Source organism: Nannospalax galili, unplaced genomic scaffold (genome assembly GCF_000622305.1).
Source record: "Nannospalax galili isolate Female #2095 unplaced genomic scaffold, S.galili_v1.0 scaffold145, whole genome shotgun sequence".
NCBI classification, from domain to species: Eukaryota; Metazoa; Chordata; class Mammalia; order Rodentia; family Spalacidae; genus Nannospalax; species Nannospalax galili.
The window spans coordinates 481,757-494,286 of NW_008353604.1; the positions used below are offsets into that span (position 1 = coordinate 481,757).

At 39.1% G+C, this 12,530-nt stretch overlaps 1 protein-coding gene across 1 annotated transcript in view; it reads left to right on the top strand.

The window, feature by feature from the left end:
- The first annotated feature begins 1,497 nt into the window (after window positions 1–1,497).
- Window positions 1,498–12,530, top strand: part of Kcnj16 (potassium voltage-gated channel subfamily J member 16) — a 62,864-nt gene continuing 51,831 nt past the window's right edge. Inside the window, exon 1 of the mRNA XM_029554917.1 lies at window positions 1,498–1,544. The gene's annotated coding sequence lies outside the window, so the exon portion shown is untranslated. The remainder of the gene's footprint in view (window positions 1,545–12,530) is intronic.

The window sequence follows — 12,530 nt, forward strand, 5'->3', positions numbered from 1 at the left end:
ACTGTAAACCTAAAAATTTACAGCCAATTTTGAAAGAGATGCATCTTAGCTCTGGAAATTGTTATTGAGTATGTCAATGCTGTTATGAAATGCTTCTTCTAATCATGTGGTTATTAAATAAATAACTTTTTAAAAAAAGAATAGCAATACAGACACTTGATCTGCTAAAGCTCTGGGCCTGCCTTTTCCCCGTCATTTATGCGTGACTGAAAAGTTAAGTCTTTGAGAAGGATCAGATTCTTCTTCAAGTATCATGTTTCAGTTAGCCAGGCCTGTGTTTGCATTAGAAAGTCAGGACCTTAAAGTTAGCGAACAGCCTGGAACAGTGTTTATCAGCCTGAGGTAGGTGTTGCTGAGACTCTTTCATAATTATCATAGCTCCCATTTTACAAATGGGGAGACCGAGGTACAGAAAAGTAATCACCAGAAATATCTCACAACTATTGGCAATACCGGTGAGCGCAGTCTTAACTCTCTCCAGCATTTGTGCGTTTGGAAACAGACTTCAAAAATCCAGCAAGCCCCGACAAGCAACCAGGGTCAGAAACTATAAAAGCTCCTTAAATTTGGAGTGTGAATTAAGCCACATTGCATCTTTTACTCTTTCTATCTATCCGTGTTATTTGGAGTAAAGTAAAACAAATTCCTAGCCAGCAAAATGTCCCATTGGGCTTTTCTGGATAGAACTCCCCCAGGGTCTAAAGAGCACAGGGTTGATTTCTTTAGTTCTTCACGGCCACCTTTCACATTCCCCTTGCATTCTAATCCCCTTGTCACTGAGTGTTCTGCTGTCTGCTGGGCCACACTGACTACCTAGGCCCCTGAATATTTCACTCAACCCACTGGGACCCACTGCCAGACAGAATAACTGGCAGACAGTGTATTCAGGACCAAGACTACAGTGTGTTTTATTTACCCACCTCACTCTCTAGCTGTGTCTCCTGGGGTCACAATATAAACTTTCTGCCTTATCGGGGATAATCTATTGCCCTGGCCTGATGAGAAGATGGATAAATGGATCCTCAGGTATTTGTAGATGTCGTGTCTCAGTTTTTGTTGGCGTGCAAGCCAAGCCCTGACCTACTAACATGCAAAGTGTTCTCCTGAGCTGTGTGTTCAAAGTCTCAAGACAGGCATGAGTGTTTCCACGGGTGAGTTCTCAATAGCCCTGTTTGTAAACATTTGAGTCACTTACCGGCATGGTTGAGCGTATTTCTGGTCCAGGAACTCTTCCTCCTGTTCTGTATCCCTGACTAAGGGAAAACTCGTCATGGTACACTTGAGTGACCTTCCAGAGGTACAGAATGAGGAAAGTCACTGCTGTCTCAGCTGACTGGCTATCTCCTGCCTGCTTCATAAGATGCCAGAGGCTACTGATGTCGATTCCCAGGAAAAACCTTAGGAATAAACCCTTGTCAATGGTTAACCTGGATTCTTGGTGTCTGAGGCTTTTCTTCCCTTTATTATTAACTAAAGAACAGTCTTAACTATTGCCAGCTGAGAGTACCCAGCTCATACATCGCTGTGGAGAAGTCTGAATAAAGGTAAGCCTTTCTCCATTTATCATACAGTCGTTTGTTGTGCTGATGGTTTGCAGCTGCTGGACATTTGTGTGTGGGTATCTGCAAGGCTCTGTGTCCATCAGTGCAAATACCAATGTTGAATTAGATGGAATGAAAAATATTTAATAATACTGAGTCGTGTTCCTTAATGTATTTTGAAGTTTCTGGCAAAACCAGTATCACAGTGTTGTTTATAGTCTATGCACCAGAGCGCATGTGCTGTCATACGTGAAGATAGTTCAAAGTGGCTCTGTTATATTTCTCCCATTTGGGCAATTTTATTATGTCTTTCAGAACTAGATTATTGGAACCTAGATGTGCATTTGTGTACATGTAACTGTAAGCATCAAAAACATGAATTTTTATATCCTCATAAGGGCTTCAAGAAACTCTAATTTTTCCTAATAATTATATACAGTGATATAAAGCAAATAAAGTATCCATTTCTCTAACCTTATTTTAACATGAATTGGTTGTAAGAAGTTTTATTCAGCTGTGCTTACCTTAATTCCTCTAAAGATTTGTGATTGATTTACTTTTGTCTATTAAATCTTAGAAATGTTGTCCTTGAGAATTATTCAGAAAATTACGGACTTGGAAATCTCTGTTTTCTGGCTGCCATGAATTCTGACATATGAAATCAAATTGTTATTGTTAGATTTGAGTGGTCAACAAGAACTTTTTCCTTAAGTCAGAGAAACTTTGCTGAGTGAATTATATACTTGTGTGGTTGTGAGATTGGGGTCTAAAGAAATGTTTAGAGCAAAGTGGGTCTGTAGTATTTTCTCATCAATATTACCCCTCACAGCTCAATGAAACCTAGAGGAATTTCTGAAATAAAGTAAAAATGTAATTTAAAAATGAATAAGCCTCAGAGTTCAAACCTGGAGTAAGCAGTGAGGACTGGGAGACTGTAGAAAAAGCAAAGAGGGACACAGAAGTGGGGAAGGCATTTGAGGAGAAACGGATGGATAGCATCCTAATTTAATTTTGAACCTGAAAAATGTGATAAACCCCACTTCAGTCTCATACAGAAGAAGCCATCATTTGAAACTATAAGGTCACAGGGAATGGGACATGCCATTTTGGCACATTGAAAAATATCAGTGTTTTGACTTTGGAGAGAAGTTGTCAAGGACATTGAAAATCAAGTTTCTTGCAGAATGTGTGTACTTGTTCATGGTGAGTACAAGAAATACTTCAATATAAATTAACTGAAAATTAGGAATCAGTAAATTGAACCGCAGCTCTGGAAAAGTGATAGGTGCATAAAAATGGATGTAAAGTAAATATTTAGTAGCCGAACAGTCCGTGTATTTTCTTTGTTCGTGCTGTAATACTACCACTTGAATACTGTTGAACTTTTTCCTCACATTAAGTCTACACTTGAGTGTGCCCTGCCACTCCCTAGTGCTAGGAAAAGTGGAGGACTGAAAACTTAGCTTCACTAAAAGTGGGTGGAAACTTCTGCTATTTCACGCACCATATGGACCACAGATATTTCCGCAGTGAGGAGGGATGGAGCACTTAACATGATTATTGTGTTCTGGATGCTAAGGACTATATTTACACAATCTTACTGGTAAAGGAATTGTTCGATTATATTCCTCTTACATATGAAGCTTAAGTTTCCTACTTTCTGGATGTATAATCTTGGAAGAATCATTTAATTTCTCCAAGGAGTCTAAGATGCAAACTCAATACTGACTTAATCTCAAGGGGCACATGCTTCCATCCCCACCCCCAGAACCCTACCTCTCTGATGCATTGACCCAGAGAGGTACTAGGTATGCCCCAACACACCCAACTTATTTTGCTTTTGAGGCAGAATGCCACTAAGCAATGTTTGTTGGCCTAGAACTCGCTATATAGACACAGCTAGTCTTGAACTTGTAGAGATCTGTCTGCCTTTGCTGGGATTAAAGGTATACGTCACCATATTGGGTTATCTTTATTTTTTAACTCCTAAGGATATACAATTCTATCTTATTCATACAAAACATTTATTTCAGAATAGGGTAAATTCTATATTTTCCCCACTAATACTGTTTCACAGGGGAGAGATAAATGCATTATTTTTATTTATTCTTTTGAGAATTTCATACATTTATAGAATGTATTTTGATCCTGTCCATTTCTCCCCATGTCAAATACAGTAATACCTATACTATGCTGTCATAAAACAAATTCTTAAGTTCTGAATTAAATAAAAATGTTAATCATAGTCTGATGTTCTTGATCACTGCAAGACATTGAAATGACTAGGTTATGCAGTCATTGGCCTGATTTGGTTGGTACTGTACTTAACATCACAAACGTTTAGTGTAATTTATTTGTGGCTTAATCTTTTGAGGAAATAGGTATTAAATGGTAAAGGAGTCTCAAAATCCTAGAGTTGGGTGGGAAATTGTTTATTAAAAATGAAACCATTGGCTTGAGGAATTTGACTAATAAAGGTGGAAGATTTCCCATAGAGTAATGGAATAATTTCACATATTCAGCACATATTATGTGGCTGGCATTCATCAGATACAAAGGGTCTATTTGTAAAAAGACAAAGAAAATCCTGGCTTGGTGAATCTTAAATTTTAATAGAAATTGTTGGATTCTGTCAATCAATAAAACAAGTAGGTAAAATAAACAGCATATTAAGTGGTGATAAATAGTATGGAAGAAAACAGAATGCCGAAGAGATGATGTGAAAAGGACAGATGTGAGAATAATGTGTTCATCTCTCTCGCTGTCTAACAAATGATCTCCAAACTTAGTGGCTTAGCACAGCAAGCATTTGCTATGTCACAGTATTGTGGGGCCAAGTCCCTTAGGTACTGCAGTTGAGATGTCTGCAAAGGCCTTTACGTCTTCAGTCTCACCTGGAGAACCTTTCAAGGTTTATCATCTGGGATTCAGCAGGCTCCTTCATAGGCAGACAAATAAGTGGGCTGCATCTGCTTTCTAGTCTTTGCCTACAATCTTCCCTCAGTTCCTTGCAACACAGGCTTCCCCATATGGTGACAGTGGGTTTCCACTGGGCACGCAAGTGAGAAGGCAGGATAGGAGCCAGAGTCCTTTATGCATGTAATCATGAAACTGACAACCCCTGATCTTGGCCATATTCTGTTCATTAAAAATGAGTCACTCAGCCAGGTATGGTGGCACATGCCTTTAATCCCAGCACTTGGGAGGCAGAGGCAGGCACATCTCTGTGAGTTCAAGGCTAGCCTGGTCTACATAGTGAGTTCCAGGATAGCTGGGGCTACAGGGAGACCTTGTCTCAAAAAGACAGAAAAAACAAAAAGAGTCACTTAATGTAGTTCACTCTGAAGGCGAAGTAATTACATACAAACATGGATGCCAGGGGGCACGGAGCCATCTTAGAAGCTGCTTATCACAGGTTGGCATATATAGATAGGCTTGTTAAAGAGGGCTTCACTAAGAAAGATCCTATCTGTGTGAAGACCTGGAGATAGTGAAGTCAGCAACGGAGATACCTTGGAGTCGCGCAGCTCTGGTCAGTGAAAATCCCCCCATGCAACAAGAAGACCAGTATGTTTAAGAAACAGGAAGGAGGTCCATAGAGGTAAAGCAAAGTGTGAAGAGTGAGAATCTAAGTTACTGAGACACATGGATGGAATGAATTCTGCCAGCTGATGTGTCAGAGCAGGCTTTTGAAGTGCTAGGAAACACCAACCAAGGTGTATGTTTGAATAGGTAGAAAAACAATGAGATTTTCCTGGATGACAGGAAAATGATGTGAGAAAAACACAAAAATAAAACAGCTCTTGTAGCTCGCCCTGTGGAATGAGTCAAAGGCATCCTAGCACCAAGACTATGTGGACGTGAATGGCAGAGTCACCATTACGAAACTGTTATGGATGTTCATCTCATCAGCACAGAAGCCAGCTCTCTCTGGCTCTTCTGATATGTTGGTAGCAGAAGCCACTATAGGGTTAAAGTGGATTTCATGAACAGTAAGCAGAATTAGAAAACTCTCTCCCAATACCTGTCTCCTGGTGGGGATGTGCTATGCTCTCATTAGGTGAGTCATGACCAGTAAATGCAGCTATCAGCTCCAGCAGTTGCAAACGGTCCCTTTGTTGGGAACACTTCTTCCGGGATGCCTGCTGAATTTCAAATAACCCCTAACAGGTCCTTTTAGCTAAAGTTTCTATTTCCAACAGCCCAGATGAAGGGAAAGAAGACTTGAAATATGTTTCCTGAAGGATCAGGACAGTTTCATCAAAGACAGTTATATTCTGCCTTCTGAGCTTGACATTCCCTGCAGACTCATTTTTACCATTATTCCTTAGACTCTGTGTTTACTGAGTTTTTTATTTATTTAACTCTAGTCAACAAAAGGGTGGATGGCTATCTTCTATGTAACTGCTTTTTAAGTGTAAAAAAGATGAGATCAAAAATTTCCTCTACTCGCTCTAGGGTTTAAGCATTCTAAAATCGAGGATTCTATACACAAGATACGTGACATTTAATAGAAACATCCATTATTAAATAAAAAATGTTCAAGTACCTTGATTCTACATGCAGATTGTCCAAAAATAGGCTTGAAATTGGCAATAGGTAAGAAAGAGAAATGAAAAAAAAGGGGAGGGGACAATTCTCTGAAGGAAGACATGTCTTCAAATTAGATTTCACAACCTCACATAAAGATGACTTCTATCTTAACATGTTCTGTAAATACCACCTTGATTCCAAATTTTAAATTTTCACTAGGTTCTGTTTCAAGCATGTTACCATGACATCAATACTCTTTTATTGACTCCCACTGCCCCAATAGTCTCATACCAAGAATAATGAAGATTAAAATACCTGGTCTTAATGGGACAGGAAAGGCCTAATCTGCCAGTAGTTAAGGAAAGGGTAATGGTTTACGAGTAGGATAACACAAAGCAGGGTTAGCACAGCAACTGACCAGACACTCTTCAGGGAAGTGAGAGGAAGCGACCCCAAGTATGTGGCATGCTATGCTGTCGTGGATGTGCTTTTGGAGTTCAAAACACTTTAGATACTCATGCGTTCCTTTCTGAATTCTTAAGATTCTCTCTTCTCAGATCATTCTGACACTGCCCTGGCAGTGAGTGTTTCCCTCTGTACCCATAGCGTATTAAATAGGATTCTCCAGAAAAACAGAATAGGCTATATCGCAAGATGAGGAGGAGGAGGGGAGAAGGGGAAAGAGGAAATGGAGGAGGAAGAAAGTGGAAGGGATAGACAGAGACAGAGTGATACACAGAGAGAACATACAGTGAGAGTCAGTGAATGGAATCAAACAGGAAAGTTAAGTAGGATTTCCAGATCCCAGTGTTGTGGAAGAATTAGCTCTGCTTCCTCAGGAAGGGCTGTGTGGCCTCTTGGAATCTTCAAATGATTGGATGAGTTCCACCCACGGTCTGGAGTGTGATGTGCTTTCCCAAATTCTACTGGTTAATTAACTAGTGTTACCCCTGAAAAACGTCCATTCATCCAACAGTTTGACCAGGTTTTCTACTAACTGTTCCCATCTCATCTAATACTAGACTGACCCAAGTAATGGGTTATTTAGGATAGCCTGTCTCTCCTTTGGGAAGATCTAAAATAACCTCGTAAAATCAGGTATGATTCTAGGTTTCACAGTGAGTTTGTAGTAGAAGAATTTAGTACTCTCATTGGCTAGCACCTAAAAGATACTCTTCAGCCATTTCTGATGAGCCAATTAGGCAGAGAGCTGAACTTTGATTGCCCTGGGTTGTACTATTGAGTTCTATTTACAGATGACACCATAAAATCCTTTCCGGCCTTGAAAATGAAATTTGAGAAGGTGCCAGACTATTACAGACTGTGAGAGATCCACCAGGATTATCTCATCAAAAAGTCTACTCTCTGAATGTTTAACCAGCCTTTAGTTTGAGTCTGAAGTGAGCCAACTTGTGCATAGTTGCAAGGAGAATGCCATGGTTCATTAGAACCCATTCTAAGACATACACGTGACTCATAATTAAATTTCGGCTTTCTGGGAATAGAGGTTGTTATATTTCCTCCTGATTGAAATGTTAATGGGTAACAATATCGAGTTGAAGATAAGATTATATAATTTGTTCTAGGTGTTTAAATGATAGATATTCAGAGGAACAAATACGAGCACTGGAAAAGCCGGAGACAGGACACGCATACACAATTAGAACTAAAGAGAATCAAAATGCAGTGTGTTAACGCTCAGGAGAATGACCTCTACGATGCATCAGGCAGTGATTCCATGATTTGTGTTGCTGTAGACAGAACGTGTCTGCGTGCTTTTCCTGCAGAGTTGTGTCAGATCATTTGTATGTAAATAGTGGGCACTGTTCCTTTCGTGGTGTGTGGAATTTGGCTGTGGTCCATTGAATGCAAGAATAAAAGAAGGAGTGAAACTGGCTAGCTAGGAAAAGAAAAGTCTGTGAACTGGGTTACTCTTGTTCAGTTATAGTGTCTCCTGTGTGTGTGTGTGTGTGTGTTGACATACAGTGTGTGAGAATGAGTACAGTTTTATGGACCTAGTTATGTTAGACATTAAAATAAGTGAGTGAGAATGAGTACAGTTTTATGGACCTAGTTATGTTAGACATTAAAATAATAGCATTCACTAACTATCTTGCCACTCAGTAAATAAAATGCTGTCTTTATGTGTTTTCCTGAACTGAGCAAACACCACCTCCCTTCTAAATAGGTGTGCGATAACTCATTCTATTGGGTGCTAGAGGGATAAAGATTACATTCTTAGTTCTTTTCCTTTGGGAAAGTCATAAATTCCCAAATGAAGACGTTTTCAGGAAAACTACAATGCCTGGGGCAATTGGGAAGTCTTATAAATGTAGTAACACCTGAGTTACATCATGAGAGAAGAAAAATTGCCTACCTGATTGTTTGGGAAATGTGAGACATTCGATGTGATTGGAGTGTAGAATTCTTGGTATTAGGAAGGAAACAGAGTGGAAAGAATGGAATCCGCATAACCGTTTTGAGTACATATCATATATGTGTGTATACACATCTATACACGTAAGCATATTAATATATAGGCACATACATAAATATGAATATATATATATACAAGGAAAGGAGATTTAAGATAGGGGAGGAGGGGGAACCGGTGGTAAAATGAGTGCTTTGGACCTAGGCGATAGCTTAACAGGGAGGAGGTTTGTACATGTCTGTTGGATACCCTGAATCACATTGGACAGCCGTTCCTTGAGTATGTCCCCAGTATCTGAAATAGATTCAGGAAGAGGAGAATAATAGGAAATAGTACAGAGGAAAGTTATCAGAAGCAAGTTAGTGATGTTTTCCTAATTTACAAAGGAGACAGGTTCAGAATCAAAATACGGTTTCCTGAGAGCAGAACAACTTCAATCAAAGCAGAGCGTTGTTTTTTGTGTAGACGTTACCTCACTCTGAATCACCCATTCTCCGTGGCTCTTTCTCCTGCTGCTGTGGACTCGGTGGACTCTGTTTCTGGGGCAAGCGTTCAGTGAAGTTTTTCATAAGTGAATGAGATGAGAAAGATGTTTTAAGGAATTCATTTACAAGAAATCCGTCCTCTACATTGGGGCATGAGTAAAATAGACTAGACTGGAAGAGGCATCATGGTGTGAATCATTGCTCTAAGTCAGAAGACTTCATGTTGGTGTACATTTATTATCCAATAGTAATTCTTTACCATCAATTTCCTTATTTACCTTGCTTATAAAATGAAGATATTTCCCTCATTCATTTAAACATTTCTCTCAATGAATATTTCATAGTTCCAAGCAGGGCTTGATTAGATAACCAGTACGAGGCAATCAGTGTGTGTGTGTGTGTGTGTGTGTGTATTAATAATGTTAACTTGAAAGAATCTATGATCAGCTCTAGGCATGCTGGTGATAAATAATCCAGATTAAGTTAACCTCTGGAATTGACTGTAAATAATTATCTAAATTGTGTTAATTGAGATAAGACCCATTCAGAATGTAGGTGGCACCATTCCTTGGCCTGGGGTCCTGAACTGGAAAATGAAGAGAAAGTTAGCTGAGCATAGACATCCATTGCTCTATGCTTCCTGACTGTAGATCCAAAGTGACCAGATTCCTAAAGCTTCTGCTGCTGTGACTTCCCCACCATGATGGTCTGTATACTAAAAACATGAGTCAAAATAAACCTTTGGAGACTTAGGGCCCCAAAGGAGCTGTGGCTGTGGCTTCATCTGTTGACACTTTTCCAACAGTGACAACCTACATCATTGCCAGAGCACGTCATACCCTGGAGTGACCGTTTAATGAAGGAAGGGTGCAGCTGTTCCTTCTATTCTGTTTCACATAAGCAGTGTAAAATAGTTTCTGTGGTCTATGCTAAGAACTATGGCGTAAAGGAATCCCTTGCATATAGTACCAAACCTTGCTAATTGAATGCAATCCAAATATATTACGTCTTCTACCACCCCCCACTTAAAAATAAAACAGTGAAGGTCCGTTAATTTCTACCAACAAACAGTTCACTGGCCTGCAGCAGTTTCACTCTTGTGTCTGCTATAATACACATACTTTGACTCCTAATGAGATTATTAACACAAACGAACAAAGCTTAAAAGAATTAAATTTCTAATGATTTTCAGAGAACTAGCTTGGCTTCTCTCAAGGTCCCCCAATTTTAAAGGTGAGACACTCGGGAATGATTCCATTCTAAATGTTTAATGCTTTCGAATTCTGTAAGATTCCCTAACCTTTTCTTGTCTCTCAGGGTGGAACTGTTGGGCTGAACGGAAAGTGACCAAGTGCCTCCATTAACCTATATCCTCTGCTTCATGCAATTATTCACTTTTCTAAGCCACCTTCTGCACTTCCCATGATGCCTGTCCACTCCACACCTTTTTAAAACAATGTCAAACAACACAGATATACTGAAAATAGTATCAAAATTATTTTGCCATTACTAATTAATTAAAAAAAGAATTGAAGAAATGCACTCTCAAAATATGATGCCGAACCCACATTATGCAAATGATTCTATATTATACCATCTCTTAAAGAATGGCCCTTCTGTTTATGTAACTGAGTTTGGCAAATTTTTCTCCTAAACTTTTATTTCAGTTTCTTTCTGTTACTGTTATCTAACTAGAGAGGTTTTCAAGACCCCATGTTTTACTGATACCATGAAGTCAATCTATCCAACTGAAGTTAATTACTAGACTATTTTATTTCCATGTCCCAAATGTTCTGTCCCTGAATTCATAAAATGAATATATTTTTGAACCTTTCATTAATAATAGACTATACAGAGAATTTATGAAACTACCAACTAAAAGCAACAGAGGAATATACATCATTTCATTCAAATTATTTTTATTTCTAATTCTCAAACACATGAGGGGCATCATTCTAAGAGCTTTGAAATATTAATTAATTAATTAGTTAATTCTAAATATAAGCTACAATTTTTATAGACAAGAAAATGGATATGGGGAAACCATGTGATACTCTGAAAGTCGCACTTATTACACTAAATGGCACCATTGGATCTGAACAGAGAATCTTTCTCCATAGTATGTATTTTTTATTTTGTTATTTTTATTGTATGTGTATGAGTGTATTGCCTACATGTATGTAAGTGCATCCATGCTGTGCAATTCTTGGGGATGTCAGAAGAGGGTGTAAGATTCATTGAAACTGGAGTTAGGGACAGCTGTTAGCCATCATGTGGGTTCTGGGAACTGAACTTGAGTCCTCTGTAAGAGCAGCCAGTGCTATTAACTCCTGAGCCATCTCTCCAGCCTGATATAGTATGTATTTTTAATCACTAATCTATATCCTCTATGGAAGCTTAGTTCTTATAAATTCATATCTGTGTAATTGCTAGGGATATTAGTTACACTAACACTTACTTTGTATTATGAACACTAGTCAAAAGAATTGTGCATCATCTTTTCAAGTTGTTGATCAGTGGGCCCCATAGACCCCTCTACATGTTACTGCTGCCATTCTCTTTGTTATCCTCCAGAATTTTATAATAAAATCTTATTGCTGAAGACACCGCATACTTGAGTCATAAGACATGGAGAAATCAAGCTGATACCCTCATCAATTTTTCATCCATAACAGCAAGTTTTCATAGTGCTAGGAGATTCTATATGCATAGTACTGGGGGAGAAAAATAATCCACAGTCTTACCCAGCTATAAGCCCCATGATGTACAATAACGGCCTGGTAAGGTATGCCCCCGGCACATTGGTGATAAAAATGTTATGGGTATAACATACCACTTTCTGATTGGATTCAAAGCCCATGCCACAAGAGGTAACTCATGTCTGGTACTGTAGCCTGGGCCAAAAACAATGTCTGGTTAGGTCAGAGGCTTTTGTGAGAATCTAGAATTATTATTCTGCTAAATGGGCATAGTAATAAAATGTCCACATTTTTGACTTTTTACCCATAGATGAGTGAGTTCTTCAGCCCTCATCATAAAAGCTTCTTTTGCCCTCGATGGCGATAATCCAGAGAACCACAAATTGTCAGCATGCAGAGAATACTAGACTGCGGTGATGTCTAAATGAGACATCTGCATCGCACCATCTGCCCCCAAGTCTCATGGATTAGAAAGTGGGAGCAGAGAGATTGTCAGAGCCCTAAAAGTGTAGTTGCTCCACTTGATAACACCCTTGCACACATGAAGTCACAGAAGTAGCTTAGACTGCATTACATGCACAAGACCTGTAGTAGATCAAGCCAACCAAAATCCCAGCATAGATGGGGAAGGACCTCATGAACTTCCACCCTGTCTGAGAAAGTATTGTTAATTGAAGGCTTTGGTGGGAAACAGGGTCAGTTTTCACGAGGGAAACATACAAACATCACTAAATGTACTCAGTGAGTTTTTTAAATGAGCACATATAGTTGGAAAGAAACAGTAGTGTAGTGATAGGAGAGAAATTGGAGGCAGAAGGGGAGGATTTCATCAAAACAC